We start from the raw sequence: 17,493 nt of genomic DNA on the forward strand, positions 1-17,493 counted from the left end.
AATAGGTTTGAATTGGTCATTTAGATTCCGGTCTGGAAATTGCTCTTTATATATACTCTCCTGTTGAAGTTCTGGGGGTAGTAGACTGGAATATAGGCTTTTGTTCGGCAGATAGGACTAGTTTGATGGGATATAGCATACAAAAGGCAAACATAGTCTGTGTTCGTATTGTTCGCTCCTTCGAGATGGGGAAGGATGTGGATGGGTTGTAATGCCGTGTAGTATTTGATAAAGACACTTACAGCTACCGATATACTGAAGACGATTGTCATCAATATTTCATTGATACAAGACAAATCCTTTGGAAAACACGTTCTTTATTTGTTTTCTTCTTTATACGTTTCTGGGCTAGTTCTTACATAAGAATTGTTTTTTATTACTACACCAACTTCCAAATGCCTTTGAAGAATTTCAATACATGTATTTCATTGATGCCAATTGCAACGTTACTGCTATTTGTTTTAACACCACACTCAGCAGTATTCCAGCTATATGGCAGCGGTCTGTAAATAATCGAGTCTGGACCAGACAATCCAATGACAAAACTACCAATGTGAGTATGAGCATCGATCTACGCAATTGGGATAAGGTGGCATATGTTAATCGTTGCTTAAAAATCACTGGCTTGTCAAATAGCTCTAAACTTGCCGAAAGCTGTGCCAACAAACGAGCAAACAAACAAAACAAAAGTTATCATGTGTATAGTTATACATTTGGCATCGTCAGAAATTAATTTAATTTAGTTTCAGATTATGAAACTGTTCAAATGGAAGCGTATTGTTAACATGACTTAAATAATTTCTTTAACAATACCCTAGCTAACACCGAGTGGTCCAGTTGTCCAGAGTCGCGTCCCTTCTGCACGCCAGAAACATATTATCGTAGGTTCGAATCCCGTTTCCTCACCATTATTTTTCTGGGTTTGTCAGCAACGACCTCCTGGTAAACGTTTGAGACACGCATTACTTCGGGTTCCCCTCCTAAAGTCAGCAGACACGCTGTCACACCACTGGAATACTGTTCCAAGTTGCGTTAAACCAACTCGCTCACTCATTTAGAACCCTGCTTTTGGGGCATTTTCTCTCTTTTTCGCGTACTGTCGATCGATATGTTGTTGTTTTCTAGTTTGTACATACGTGTCGTGATTTCATTATCAAAGAAGTGAGTGAGTTTAGTTTTACGCCGGTTTTAGCAATATTCCAGTAATATCACGGCGGGGGACACCAGGAATGGGCTTCACACATTGTGCCCATGTGGGGAATCGAATCCAGGTCTTGGCGTGACGAGCGAACGCTTTAACCACTAGGCTACCCCGAATCCGTCCCCATTATCAAAGAAGGGCGTTGGGGTAGCCTAGTGGTAAACGAGTTCGCTCGTCACGCGGTTTGATTCCCCGCATGGGTACAATGTGTGAAACCCATGTCTGGTGTCCCCCGCCGTGACATTGCAGTAATATTGCTAAAAGCGGCGTAAAACTAAACTCTCTCACTCATTATCAGTGACTATTGCATGGCCGGCTAAAATGGCAGGAACACCTCTCGCCTGGTAATGCGTGTCTACGAGCCGGGTGTCATGTCGTTAACTGCAGTCACAAGGCAGCCCACAAGCTCACTAATCATCTTAGATGGTTGTCGTAATGGCAGCTGCTGCAGCTGAACTTTGGTAAACGCGACCACACGGGTACGAGCGTTATATGAGGTGCAGTTATTGTGATGGATGAGCTGGGAAAGGAGTCACGGTATGGTCACTTGTTGTTACGACAACGCAGAGGTGGGTGAGTGAATATTGTTTAACACCGCATCATCAGTCTGGGTTTTTTCGAGGTGAGTGAGTGAGTCAGTGAGTGAGTGAGTGAGTATGGTTTAACGCCGCTTGTAGCAATATTCCTGCAATATCACGGCGGGGGACACCAGAAATGGGCTTCACACATTGTACCCATGTGGGGAATCGAACCCGGGTTGTCTGCGTGACGAGCGAACGCTTTAACCACTAGGCTACTCCACCGTCCCTTTTCGTGGTGAGCCGTCAGGCAATATGAGACTGCCTTACTCTCATTGTGCAATCTTAAATCATGTTATAGCTCGGGAGTAGCAGAGAGGTAGTCTAGAGGTTAAAGTGTTCGCACGTTACGCCGATGTCCCAGGTTCGATTCCCATGATCCAAATGTGTGATGGTGATTTCAGGTGTCCGGACTAGTGCTAAAAGCGGCGTAAAACCCGCTTCACTCGTTCACTCTAGCACGAAAATGTTCATTTTGTATGTTTCCCTAACATCAATACGGTTTGAAGACACATTCAAATATACTCATGCCAATAATGGTTGTCACCCCCCTCCCCACCCCAACCCCCTCACACACCCAACACCCCCTCTCCAATAAAAAAATTGAAGGGGGTGACAATCATTATTGGCATGAGTATACATTCCTTTCTGTTATCAGTTTTGTTTTTACTACAACTGCGTTTGTTTATAGCGAACGCGAGGACCAGCTGCTCGAGGTACCGCAAATCGCTATAGAGAGTTGCGTCCCTTGTGGACTCCAGAAACCTATGATTGTGGGTTCGAACCCAGGTTTGTCGTGCTTGTCGTCACTTCGAGTATTCTCCCGACATTAAGCTGACACGTAACGATTTATCTGTAATACTGTTAAAGCGGCGTAAAACTAAACTCACTCACGCTTACGTTTCTAATACAAATAACGTCAGGCATGTTTGCTCCAAGCCCCTCACCCAGCCATAGCCGACCTTGTCGAGAATACAACCGAAATACTGTTAAATGCGCTGTGTTCAACTTGAAGGGGCTTACGTAAATACTTCGAGTTATCCGATCTTCGACACAACTGATAGATAATTGATTAAAGAAATCTATCTTGCAGGAACCAAGTTTTTACTTCGTGACAACCATAATTTCGACACAGCAAAGGTATGACAATATATATTTGCTCATGACTGTCAATGCGCTGTATAAGCTTACTGACTCTTTCCTCGATCTATTTAGATGAATCTAATTTCAGCCCACATACGTTTTTCACATATTCCCCGCACGACGCAGTGCCATAAATGTCATTACGTAAAAACACATATAATACTCTCATTATGTATATTCAGAATATCGTGTTCTCTAATTAGAGCTCAGAAAAACAATACGTCAATAAGCTCGCGTATCTGATAATATATTTTCTGATATAGCTAGATGTTTATGACAAAGTATCTTCCAGGCCAACTCTCGCAAGTTACGCCACAGTGTGCAACGGCATTCGACGCCAACTGCATGGACTGGTTGTTGGAGTGTTGAACACGAAATACAGTATTGTGTCGACGTTAATGGACCAACGTAAATACTTCGAGTTATCCGAGGTTTAACACAACGTCAAGTAATGATTAAATACGCAAGGACCAAGCTTTTCTTCGACACAACCTTTAGTTCGACACAACGGTGTTCGTTGTGCACCATTCAAATATTGCAATTTTTTTAAAAGGTACGCCGTCAAATTGTGTGCATCTGTTGACATAGCAAAAGACAATATTATGCGAATCCCTGATGAGTGAATAAGAGAAGGTTACCATGTATCACACAATATCAGCGTGTGGCCAAGTATCAAACACTCCGTTAAAATGAGTGTATCTGGCCAAAACAGAAACGTATCTAGAAATCACGACCACGAATTGTTACCAGACGGATCTCACACGAGTATATGATACATCAGGCACTACGATCTGCTAAATCTAGACAGTATCCTGATTAAGCAGTAAGAAATAATAAAGGCCTCTCCTGGGTTGTTCAATCGATGTGTACATTCCTTCTGTGACCAAGCCAGAATTGTGTCCCTTGGGCACGCCAGAAACCGATGATTCCGGGTTCGAACCCCGGTTCCTCCCGATTATAGTTATCAACACCATACCATGCTCGTGGGTTCCCCCAAACTTTTTTTTTGTTACAGTTAGCTATGGATTCCTGGAAGGGACATTGTCGCGTTGTCGCATTGTCGCGTTGTCGCCCTCTCAAATACAAGCGAAATGAGGCAAAATTAACCAAAACGCGACACGCAACATTGCGACAACGCAACATTTCGCTCATTTGTCGCGATGTCGCGTTTTGGTTTATTTTGCCTCATTTTATTTGTTTTTGAGAGGGCGACAATGCGACAACGCAACAATGTCCCTTCTCGGATTCCATACTTAGCAGCATTCCAACAATATGGCGGTGGTCTGTAAATAGTCGAATCTGGACCAGACAATCCAGTGATTGACATCATGAGCATCTATCTACGGAAAGGGAAATACTGACATGCAACAACCAAGTCAACGAGCCTGATCACCAACTTAACAAGCAAAGGTGCAGCGAGCCTGATCAGCCCTGACCCCGTTAGTCGCCTCTTACGACAAGCAAAGGTTGCTGAAGATGACCAATTCTGACCCGGATCTTCACGGGTGACAAGTATGGGTTGCTGAAGACCAGCCCTGACCCGGATCTTCACGGGTGACAAGCATGGGTTTCTGAAGACCAGCCCTGACCCGGATCTTCACGGGTGACAAGTATGGGTTTCTGAAGACCAGCCCTGACCCGGATCTTCACGGGTGACAAGTATGGGTTGCTGAAGACCAGCCCTGACCCGGATCTTCACGGGTGCGGGGTTGCTGAAGACCAGCCCTATGGGTTTCACTGAAGACCAGACCCCTGACCCGGATCTTCACGGGTGACAAGCATGGGTTGCTGAAGACCAGCCCTGACCCGGATCTTCACGGGTGACAAGTATGGGTTGCTGGAGCCCTGACCTGGATCTTCACGGGTGACAAGAATGGGTTTCTGAAGACCAGCCCTGACCCCGGATCTTCACGGGTGACAAGAATGGGTTTCTGAAGACCAGCCCTGACCCGGATCTTCACGGGTGACAAGCATGGGTTGCTGAAGACCAGCCCTGACCCGGATCTTCACGGGTGACAAGCATGGGTTGCTGAAGACCAGCCCTGACCCGGATCTTCACGGGTGACAAGCATGGGTTGCTGAAGACCAGCCCTGACCCGGATCTTCACGGGTGTTAAGCATGGGTTCCTGAAGGCCAGCCCTGACCCGGATCTTCACGGGTGTTAAGCATGGGTTGCTGAAGGCCAGCCCTGACCCTGATCTTCACGGGTTTCACCAATGTAGTAAACCTGTAGGACCAGCATCACGTCCTCACCATTTGAAGTCTCCATGATTTAACGTGAAATGATCAGCTGAAAGAACATTAGGGTTTTCAATTACTCACGGCATAGGAACAGGCATTAAAAAATAATTAACGGAAGGAGGGTAAAAGATGAAAGTACAGTGACCTGATAGATGGGCGATTATCATCCTGTGTATCAGGGAGCCTATTAAAGCCATCTTTCAACTCTTTCACGCTCAGGATTACTGAGTTCCGTAGCCATTCATTAAAATATCTCACAGCAGTCGTACTGAAAATACCAGCCTTTCATCACAAACCGAGAGACACCGTTCTTCCTTCCAGCGCTTAAAGCTCAGATGAACTGATGGTTAGAGGAATAAATGGTCAAATTTTGCAAATTCTTATGGTATTTTGATCATCGCCTTGTCATTATAACCTCTGTCTTCTTCCGAGCCTCTTCCCCAACTAGTCTGAGTGGTCCTAGGGAGCTTATACAGTTCAAGAGAAGACATGCCATCTGGCCATAGGGCGAAATTAGTCCCGTCTCAATCAATCAATCAATTAATCAATTAATCAATCAGCCGTCACACCTGTTATACAATCGATGACCTAACGCTATCTGCAGCAGATAAATTATGCTACGAAGTTTTTTGCACTCACGTAAATTCCTTTGGGTACAAGGCAGTGGGTGTAATATAGAACCAAACAAGACGCTGGCGTGTGAATCATATCTCCCACCATGCGTGACATAATTCCTCCTTCATTTTAGGGATTTGCAGATAACCGACCCTATCTCATCATTGCAATCAGACTTGTCGCACTCACCAATACATCACGTGACCAGAAAGCGCGTGCATGTCAGTAATGAGGCTCGAGTGGCCAACTGATGCGCCCGCCCTTGCCGCCATCTTGTAGGATGCATCGCTATATATTGATTCGTGGCTGTATCACGTTTGTTGGAAAAATGGCGCAAGCGATTAGGGGAAAATCGAAGTAGAAAAACTCCATTATGTAATGCCGGCGGACCTCAACACAGTCGTCCGAGCAAGGCTAATCTCCAGTTCCTATCCCACTCGTTCGAGAATCCGGTTTGGCGAAGAACGCAACACCATCAATGACGATGGCGGAGTGTCAATGACAGCTTGGCCGCTGTTTGTGTTACCATAGTGACCGGTTTCCCTAGAGATGGGCTCGGACGACCGGGATGATTCTATAACTTTTATGTAAATACCAAACAGCAATGATGGAGTTTCCAGTCCTTGGATTGCTGTCGGATTCATGGATCGTACGTGAAGTGTCTGTCCTTGGTTAGCGACAGCACGACCAGAAGGATACGGTGATTGCCGAAAACAGTTCTTGTGGAATATGCACCGCTGTCGATCAATGGCCACACTAAGGTAGGAACCCTCTAACTCCGCGCGATCTCTGAGTCATTCTATCTGTCAACAAATCTGCTATTTCCTCCCATCTTATTCCAGCGTTCACGGCGTCATCAACTGCTACAGCTCCATGGTCGTGCCGTGTCTGTTGTATCGGTACTGAAAGTTGTACAACAGCGTAGCGGGAAACACCGTCCCTACTCGGGTCATTCCGAGACATGTGGTGGTGGATTCAGTTAGTTCCGATTGTAAACAAAAATTATCTCCGATTGCTTGGGGGTTTGACAGTGTGCCTCACGTTTGGAGTCGAAACGAAACACACGGTTAATGTCTATTGTATCAGTAACATGCATTTCAGGACAGAATCTATAAGATATGCCAGGGTTCTTTCAGCAGTAAGGTTTGTTTACACTCTCTTAGTTCCTTCTCTCAGTCCGAAGTTATGTCTCAGGCCTCCGCTGTAAAGACTGGAGGTATTTCATTCATGTCGGAACAACTAGCATCTCACCACATAGACAGCAAATATACACGCGCGCACGTTCACATTCATGACACGTGCTTTCAGTGCGTTATGTTATACAATTGAATCATCTATACAATTTCAAGATGAATTACAAAATCAGATCTTGAAATGTATGGTTTTAGGTTTTAATTTGATATATATTTGTGTCCGCCCGTAATAATTGAACTTACTATATATTACAATATAACATGTTTGTGCTATAGTATATTCCCGGTTTCCAGGATTGTGTCAATTGGTTGTAACAATTCCATGTAATATTGCAGGTGCCAATCACCTTGATCTCGTAACTAATAATCAGTTTTGGTTCGGTACTATAGACAAGTACGACACGATTCGCACAAAACATAGGTCAACAATTAATAGCGATTAAATAAATAACATTAATCATTATATTTCACGACTGTTGCATCGAGGTAGAGCCATTGCTGAAGATAGAGCCATTGCTGAAGGTAGAGAAAATGCTAAAGGTAGAGAAAATGCTAAAGGCAGATATAGTGCTGAAGTCAGAGCCATTGCGAAAGGGGGAAAATGTCAAACACCAGGGACGTAGGAACGGTTTTCAGAGCGGGGGCTAATTTATGAAAAGTATTGAAAATCAAAATGAAATTGTAATTACGGTAAGGTAGATATGTATTCGTCTTGAAAAAAGTGGGGGGCTAGGCCCCCTCAAGCCCCCCCTGTTCCTACGCCCCTGAACACGAAGAGCTAGAAACAGAAAGAAAATGCTAATATAGTACTATTTAAGTTATGTAGCACATCAGTGCATTGTATCAGAACGTTTAATGTTATGTCTGTGGATTACGACGGTAGAAAAATGGTCACCAAAGAGGATTTTATTAAGTTTAGTGAATAAATTGTATTTCAACTAAATATTCAATCGGATGTTTCAAGTCAGTCATTTAAATTTATCATGCTTACCTTCTTGAAAAATCACTGATTTTAAGTGACCCATTAATAAAATTTCCATCGCTATTTTGCTCATGGCGCTGTTTGCAATCTGTTTTTGTGGATAATCGGAACTGATTATTCTCCGGAGTTCATGCTTGGAATTGCTTTGGAGAGAGAATTGTAGATGGGGTCTGTTCTTTGCTACACAACATATTTTGACAAGTAACACAGCACCTATTGCCGTTTATAAATATAAAATCAGAAATACATTGGACGTATCTCCATCTTTTGAAAGGTTTTGTGTCGGTATGATGTGTTTTGCTAATATTATTTTGATCATTCCTACCAGAAGACTCAGAAATACATCGGTTGGTGACTTTACGTCGTTTCTAAATTGTCAGAGAAGCCAGATAGCCAGTGTTCGTGTTTGTAGATTTGTAAAGTAAAATTAATCAGTTTGTGTCAAACTACAGACTGCTCTCGCGTTGAGTTTGGTCGTATTCCTGCAGACTTTCAGTAGTTCAGCTGTTTGTCATTTCTTGCCCGATGATCGTTTTAAACTGTAGTCTAGACAACCAACAGATGTTTCACCAATTGTCACAATCACTAGATAAGTATCAACTCTTGCTGGAAACCATTAGTCGTTATTAACTTTCTCTTTGACTGGATGTTCTTGCAACACCACAAGGAGGTTTAAAGACGTTAAAAGTCTTTTTTCTTGGTTGCTTTTAACTGTTAAGTAGTTCGCAGTGTTGCATATCTGGGAATGATCATTTACAAACTCGGAGACGATGATGTACACGCTGATGAGGACGACAGATGCAACCAATGAGGCAGGATGCTCTAACCTCCACACCAACACCTTGTGCCGCCACTGTTTGCCAGTGATTAATAAGCATCTGTTCATGGTATAGACGCAAATGTACACCCGGCTCTGCTTTTATCAGTGTTTTTTATGGTTCATATATAATTCATTTACTTTGAATGGCGGAATGAATCAAGTATGTTTGGATCCAAATGATCGTTATCACCTAACTTCTTCTCAGACATGAGGTATTGGGTACTAATTTTTGTCTCCATTTCCATACGAAGAAATTATAGACATAGGGTACATTTTTTTCCGCGAAAGGGAGAGACCAACGGAATGGTACTGGGGACATGTCTGACTTCCATTCTTTTGAGGATATATGCTATCGATACACTGGGCCCGAAACTGTTAATCTGGCTAGTGTGAGTGTCATAATATGCTCGAAAAGACCTCACCGTTGTGGCATTATCGCATGGAGATTCTTGCTTGATCAGTTATCACACCTCTGTTGACGGCCCAAAGTTGGAACTCGCTGTGTGGACAACAGCATGCATCCTGTGGTATGTTAATGTCTCACTGTTAGGAGTTTGTCTAATCTCTTGTGACGCAGTGATGTTTGGATCAGCCTGCTCTGCTGCATTAATGGCACGAAACCCGATTCCACCGTTTCTGTTTTGTTTCGGCATTTATGTAAATATGAAGTGTGTGGACAGACTTGAATGTCATGTAATGATAAAATGTGTGTTAGAGCTGGTTATGGAGTAAAAAGACGTTTCTGAACAAGTTCGTAACTGTAACGACGTTTCATGGCTGCTGTTTGTCCTTATCACGTGAGGGTGGTGAGGTAGCCTTGTGGTTAAAGCGTTTGCTCGTGACGCCGAAGACCCGGGTTCGATTCCCCACATGGGTACAATATGTGAAGCCCATCTCTGGTGTCCCCCGCTGTGATATTGCTGGAATATTGCTAAAAGCGGCGTAAAACTAGGTTCACTCACTAATCCCTTATGAACGATGTAGATCAAAGTGTGGCTACGATATGACGCATATTTGCATCTGGAAAACTACTTTAGATGCGAGATGAGTGAAACTGGTGTTGCTTGAACTAGTGCGTATTATCACCATTTTTAGCGTTAGCCCAGTGTACCCTGCCGCCATTGTGACACGGATACAGTACTCAGACGCAAAGTACTGACTCCGAGCCAACCAGTCGTTGTTATCTCCCCTGAGTGTAGAACGGGGCCAAGGTAACACAAAGTTTCATTATTTAAAATATTTTGTTGTGACGCGGTCGGGATCGAACCCCCAACCTTCCTCTCTGGCCGACACTCTACCTTCTACACCACGAAGACGGCCAACTACTTCAGCCTTGCCACATTATATATCAAATCCGGTTAAAATAGAGCTCCGTTTCTCTCATAGCCCTAATACTCTTTGAACAATGAAACATTGCAAAGAAACGAGTTTCGATTCGAATTTTGTTTTTCGACACGACTCCACGTTTTTGTCAACACCGTGCCATTGATGGTGTATTGGATTTGCAGTGGCACCTAGCTGTGTGTTTACTATAGCCTCAAGCCTTTTCTGCTTTCCTCGGTGATAAATGATGTTCTTTTACCTTTGAAATGGAAGAAGTGTGTCGGAGCCCTCCTTTGCGCATGCGTGGTGATGGGGGAGCATTAGGGGAGTAGTTCTAAATCACTTCCGGTGAAGTGGACCCCGATGGAGACTTGTTGAGTGGAGTTTGGGTGACCCTGATTGTTTGATCTTGTTTATACAAAGTTTGGACGATTTGTTTTAAAATCTTTTTATTTTATATTGTTGATTTACCCGAGCCTAGAAAAGATTAAAATGCAGAAAGACCAGATGACCGATCAATGAAAAAACCGATGACCCAACCAAATTGATATTCTGTGATAAAAGCATCCATCATTTATCCATCTATCTTCCATCCATCCATCCGTCCATACATCCACTCATCCATCCACCCATCATCCATCGCCTCTAACCTGCATCCTCACGGACAACGCATATCGTTTGGCACTTACGACAAGTAACGGAGCGCATATACTAACCACGCGTCCCCACGAGGGACAAGCCATTCTTTTCCATATATAACGCGGCCGAGGATCGAACCTCCGGGTTGTCGCACAATCCACTAGGCCACGAGGCCACGGAGGCGACGCGTATGATGGGACGGTGGGGTAGCCGACGAGTGAAAGCGTTCGCTTGTCACGTCAAAGAAAAGGTTCGATTCCCGACAATGGTGTTCCTCCTTGATGTTGCTTGAATATTGCTAAAAGCGCCGTTAAACTATACTCACTCATTCACTCACTCACTCACGCACTCGCTCATGCACTCACTCACAGAGCTGACTCATCGATATCAGCCTCTTTAACATTTCAATGCGACATTTCGGCGAGGATGTTGTTTATCTTAAATTTGAAAAAAAATATGAAATCCTCAAGTCGAGTGTCTTTGTTCCCGCTAACGCGGTTACTGTGACAGACAAGCCTATGAATTACAAATGACGGTTCCGATATTGCGGCTAGTGAGCGAGTGTTGCGGAGTGTTGACACAGCGCTCCTGTGGGGAGTGTCTGATTGATAACTGGCAACGTGCACCGATTAGCAAAATGAACCTTTAACACAAAGAAATCTGCCATGATGACTAATTCCTGCAGAAACAGTTTTGATTTTTATCCGGGTTCATGATTAATATGAAACAAATAAAAAATCATTAATATGACATTTTCAGGATATATTAACTGATTAAACATTTTTAATCGCATTATCGAGTTTATGATATATTTGACAAAGTGGAAACAATAATAAAATCAAGTTGCTATGTATAATATTCATGAGACATCATATCATCATTCTGTGTCAAGCTTGTAAATATTTAGGGCTAAAATATGTGGTTGTTTTTCTTGTTAGTTCTTCGAGTGACAGATTGCGTCTCCATTGCGTGTTGGATGACATAACGTTTATCTTGGAGTGGAGTGAGTGAGTTAAAATTTAACACAATAATGCAACGTTGTTTAAGTCGTGCAAGTTTAACATTTTTTTACATTGAAATACAGCATACGTATACTATTTAAATGCTGTTTGTACATATTGCAAAATTGGGTCTATTGAAGACGAGCTTCTGTTCATTTGGGAAGACTTTTCCTCGGTAAGAAAGAAATATTTGCCACATTTGTATGTAGACAATACATTCATATAGCCCAAATAACTTGACCTAAAACACGATTTTGAGACGACTTCTTAGAGGCATATTTTATCAAACATTCTCTCAGTCACATGACAGCAACTATATTTTATCACCTCAGTTGTATTCTGGACGACGTGGCCGAAATCCTAAATATACTCTTGGCTTGTCTCTTGTTGTCCATGTGACCAATGGACAGCGGGGTAGCCTAGTGTTTAAAGCGTCTGTTCGTCACGCCGAAGACCCGGGTTCGATTCCCCACATGGGTACAATGAGTGAAGTTCATTTCTGGTGTCCCCCGCCGTGATACTCCTGGAATATTGCTAAAAGCGGCGTAAAACTAAACTCACTCACTCACGCCAAGTGATGGGTAATCAGTCTTCAGATACAGACAATGAATCGGAGATGTCTTCTGTGAGGTGCAGCAGGAACAACATGCGACGAGGAACTACACCATCTGCAGGTGCAACATCACCGGTAATGTTGTAAGAGCGACGTCCTTGGGGCATGTAGGCTATACAGGAACGCACAGCGACACACAGGTGCAAAACGATGAAACACCGTACGCCATTTCCCATTCTTGAAGGCCATGCAGAAGTTCTGCAGCTGCCAACATGAATTCAGGAATTAATCTAGACCTGCTCAGTGGCCGATATCTGGAGCAAATGACTGCATATTATCAATTTAAGTTTAAAACTTCCCAATTACAAAACTTTCGAAAACAGTTTTAAAACTAAAAAAAATAAATGATGTCATTATTTTCACCCTGTTTTCCTTCCAAAGACACTAAGTTTGGAATCCTAGATATATTAAATGGATACTAACATGCAACTTAGATTACCGCAATTAATGGATGCTTACACACACGCATCCGCTCCCGCACACGCACATGGTGAAGAAAGTGGTTAAACTGAATGTGAAAAAGTGAAGGAAACTAAAATGTTCTTGCTCAACTAAGAGGATGAACTGGTTCAAGTTTCGTAAATATGTTATATTTTTAAAATATTGCCTAAAACAAAGAAGCAATACACATTGTTTTTAGGATACAAGGATGGGCAAACATAACGCTTAAGGATTTACTGAATGGTAACCTTTCTGCGATGGTGCAGCTATGAGTACCGTTAGAATAGTGAGTGTGTATTGTTTTACGCAGCTTTTAGCATAATAAACAATAGAAAGAATTAGATTACATACGTATAATGATCATAATTATTCATTCTTTTTTTATAAGAGTATCTTTAGTAAGGCACAGTTTCATGTTTTATATTATTCATGTTATATTCATGTTATTTATTCAGAACAATTAACCTAGCCAAGATTCCAGCCACGTTTTCCAGGATCGATCAGCCCATATGCACAGTTTGAATTCAGACATTTGGCATTAAGATCAAAATAGTCGACTGCAGTATATAGCTAAATGTCAATAATATCAAGATGCTTCCGTAATGTCATAATGTCAGTTTCTAACGTATTAAATATTCAGTACAGGAGTTCGCCACCTCGCTTAATAGAACGGCCGTATACTCCACCAACCTCGTTTTAAGACGGCTTACATTGACGTTTCCAATCGTCGAGGGACCAACAGCTCAACCATAGAATGGGATGATTGTTTTATCTGTCGTGGACGCCATGGGGAACAATCTATATAGTTTAGATAAATTACAGAAGTATGTCAGAATATTGACTGATTTGTCGCCTACATCTCTTCCCTTTAACAGAAGTGGACTCGACCATTGTTTTTGTCATCGTGCAACACCTGTTTTTGAACAACGAGCGTGCACCAATCATTTCATCAGCGAAAAAGACAATGAATATGTTTTGAAAACATTCATATGCGGTTTCATATTTCAGTTTCGGATCAGTTTTCAAGTTAAAAAAACAACAAATATAGATCTGCAGAATTAAGTATTCCATTAATATTTTATCATGTGTCTGAACATGAATTCAAACATTATTTGTAGCTGTGTTCGACTCTTTGGCCGCAGTGGTAGCGAGCGTCATTGTGGCGTTCGGGTTCGAATCCCGGCATCAGAAACAAATTAATTGGAGACAAATTAGAATATTGGCGGTTGATAATACAAGTTATTAGAAGAAAAGTACATTATATATTATTAGTCTTTCAAAGACGAGAGTAGATATATGAATCGTTTGTAGCCGATACACACTCGAATCTCAAAGTACACCCTTTGTGCGCGGGACCCGTGAAGATCCTGGTTAGAATTGGTCTTCAGCAACCCATGCTTGTTGTAAGAGGAGACTAACGGGATCGGGTGGTCAGGCTCGCTGACTTGGTTGTATCCCAATAGCGTAGATCGATGCTCATGCTGTTGATCACTGGGTTGTCTGGTCCAGACTCGTTATTTACAGACCGACCCATATAGCTGGAATATTGCTGAGTGCGGCGTTAAACAACAAACAAACAAATTTTGTGAGAGGTACACACAGACTGGTCATCTTACCATCATGGGAATGTACCTACACCCAGATACTTAATGTTAAGCACGTGAGAGTTATGTATTAACCGTTAACTTCATTTTTATAAACCGTTTTAATATATGCTTTACAATCCGTATCGCCAGAATGGCTTTCTTGGCTTTAAAGGCATAAGAACAAATGCAGCTATCGTTAATGAATAATCGCGATATTTCGTGATTCTATTTCTAGTGGGAAAAATACAATACAATTCAACATGACATAAATTGACCCTTCGAAATGTGCCGTCAACAACCAAACTGGGCACAACGGCTTTAAATCGGACAAAACTGCTTTTATAAGGTTTTTATGAGTTTATAACGTCTACCGGAATTAAAGCAGCTACCGTCCATCTCCCTTGAATAACTGATGGAAGAAAGGCTCTCTTAAAACAAAGTACTTCGGTTTTAGAGCTTCTCAGTAGCTTCCGACCGAGGTCAGTGCAAACACCTTTAGTCTTTCAGCAGAGTAATGTTTATGTCACAGATACTGTTCCTATCACAAAACTTCACACATCGCGAGGTCTTTAACCGAAGCCAGGTTCATAAAAAGAAATTGGATTTTTTTAAAGTCTGCCCCCAAGCGGTGTCGTATTCCAGGAACCCACTGAGAGACCAACATCAACAAATTAATCACTCCTCACAGCGCAGCAGGCGTCGGCACATAGGCAGCGGAAAATGGATTTGTGACTTGTTAGAGGCTGGAGGCCCTGTTGGGGAGTTTGCTGACGTAAGGAGAAGCGACGTCACCTGGTGTTGCTGTAAAGGTCGAGGTCAGTGGCTCACGTGGCTGAGATCGCAACGAGAGATGATATTGCCACTCATCGATTTTCAATACGACATACTTGCGCAAGAAACCCTATTCTCGGGGATTGTTATTCTTATTTTCTTTTCAAAGCTTGCCAAATTAAATGCGTGTTTCTTTCCAGCGGATCAAAGATGAGAACGTGTGTCTTCATTAATGGTGAAATCGCTTACCGATTGCATGCATGATAAAGTAAACGCAACAATTATGCCGACGATGTCAGAAATGTGAAACGCCCGGTAGTTTGTCAAGAAGCCTCGGGCCTTTTGCAGTTTGTTGTATTTGCCAATAAACAGACTGATGCAACTCACACGTATGCAGAAGGTTGCCATGGCAATGTGTTCGAATATTTGTATTCAATATCTGCACTTAAAGGTTACTCTTATGCACTGTCGGTTGATATACATGCACGCTCTACTCAAATTGCGAAGAACTTGACCTCAAATATTGTTTTGAGTTTAGAGAGAGACGTGTTTATCGGCTGTAGTAAGTAATTGTTGTAAACCGTTAATTAAAATTTATTGAAACTCCAAATATGTCATAAGTTTTGCCTCCTTTCATTAGCAGGGTTCGGTGGCCAGGTTTGTTGAATTGGTTGATGTTCATGATATCAAACGCCGGATTGTGAGGTCCGTGTTCGATTCTTTGTAAATCCCTGTCATGTACTTAACATATTGCTGAGTGCGGCGTTAAACGACGACGAAAGAAAGAAACAAACCTCCCGATTTCGCACTACAAACCAACCAATGTTAACTGACTTGGTTTTACACATGTCATCGTATCCCATCGTAGATCGATGTTCATGCTGTTGGTCACTGAATTGTCTGGTTTAGTATTTACAGACCGCCGCCAAATAACTGGAATATTGCTTAGTGTGGCGTAAAACTAAATTCACTCGCTCTCTTACATATTTATATATGTTCAAGAGAAATACGGATTGGAAAATATAACTCTACTTCCTGTTGTATTGCATGATGGGAGCCTTTGACTTAAATCTACGTGAATATGGAAAGTCATTCAAGGAATGGAGAGCCAAATTACTGTCCCAGCTCCTCCCGAGGGAACAGGACCGAACCATTACATTGCGCTGTCCTGACTTTATATCACATTTACCGTTATTGATTGTGGTCAGGCTGGAGGGAGTAGGGTAGTGGTAGTTAACGATTGGACACCATGTGACACCGTCAAGGGTACACACGCCTGGACGCCAGTAAACAATTGTTACACAAGGGTACACACGCCTGGACGCCAGTAAACAATTGTTACACAAGGGTACACACGCCTGGACGCCAGTAAACAATTGTTACACAAGGGTACACACGCCTGGACGCTAGTAAACAATTGTTACACAAGGGTACACACGCCTGGACGCTAGTAAACAATTGTTACACAAACTTACACACGCCTGGGCGACAGTAAACAATTGTTACACAAGGGTACACACGCCTGGACGCCAGTAAACAATTGTTACACAAGGGTACACACGCCTGGACGACAGTAAACAATTGTTACACACGGGTACACACGCCTGGACGACAGTAAACAATTGTTACACAAGGGTACACACGCCTGGACGCCAGTAAACAATTGTTACACAAGGGTACACACGCCTGGACGCCAGTAAACAATTGTTACACAAGTTTACACACGCCTGGACGCCAGTAAACAATTGTTTCACAAGTTTACAAACGCCTGGACGCCAGTAAACAATTGTTACACAAGGTTACACACGCCTGGACGCCAGTAAACAATTGTTACACAAAGGTACACACGCTTGGACGCCAGTAAACAATTGTTAGACAAAGGGTACACACGCCTTGACGTCAATAAACAATTGTTTGACAGCGGTACACACGCCTGGCCACCAGCAAACATTTCATGGACATCAGTGGACACATGTATAACTATACATCAGTAAACAAACTTGACCAGATGGTCTATTGACTGTTTTGACCCGCATTGGCATATCAAACTTGTCGTTGTGCTTTCGTGAAAGTTAATCGTTGTTGTACTATCAACACATTTGGTCTGTCGATGTGCCACCCACAAACTGAACCTATCATTGTGCAATCAACCAAATTTACCTATCGCCGTGCGACCAACTAACTTACAGTTGCCCGACCATACATTTGACCTGTCGATGTCGACCCAATTAGCATGCTGTGCTATAACCTGCCGTAATTCTATCAATACATTTGACCTAGCGTTGAGCAGTCAACGCCGTTGACCTGACGTAATGCTATAAGCATAGTTAATCTGACGTGTTCCT

At 42.6% G+C, this 17,493-nt stretch overlaps 1 protein-coding gene across 1 annotated transcript in view; it reads left to right on the forward strand.

The window, feature by feature from the left end:
• Positions 1-6,154: 6,154 nt before the first annotated feature.
• The window catches only part of LOC124268700 (glycoprotein 3-alpha-L-fucosyltransferase A-like), a 164,120-nt gene continuing 152,781 nt past the window's right edge, over positions 6,155-17,493 (forward strand). The window contains 1 exon segment of the mRNA XM_046703691.1: positions 6,155-6,540. The gene's annotated coding sequence lies outside the window, so the exon portion shown is untranslated.

Source organism: Haliotis rubra, unplaced genomic scaffold, assembly GCF_003918875.1.
Source record: "Haliotis rubra isolate DU_JTF1 unplaced genomic scaffold, ASM391887v1 Scf14, whole genome shotgun sequence".
In the NCBI taxonomy this organism is placed as follows: Eukaryota; Metazoa; Mollusca; class Gastropoda; order Lepetellida; family Haliotidae; genus Haliotis; species Haliotis rubra.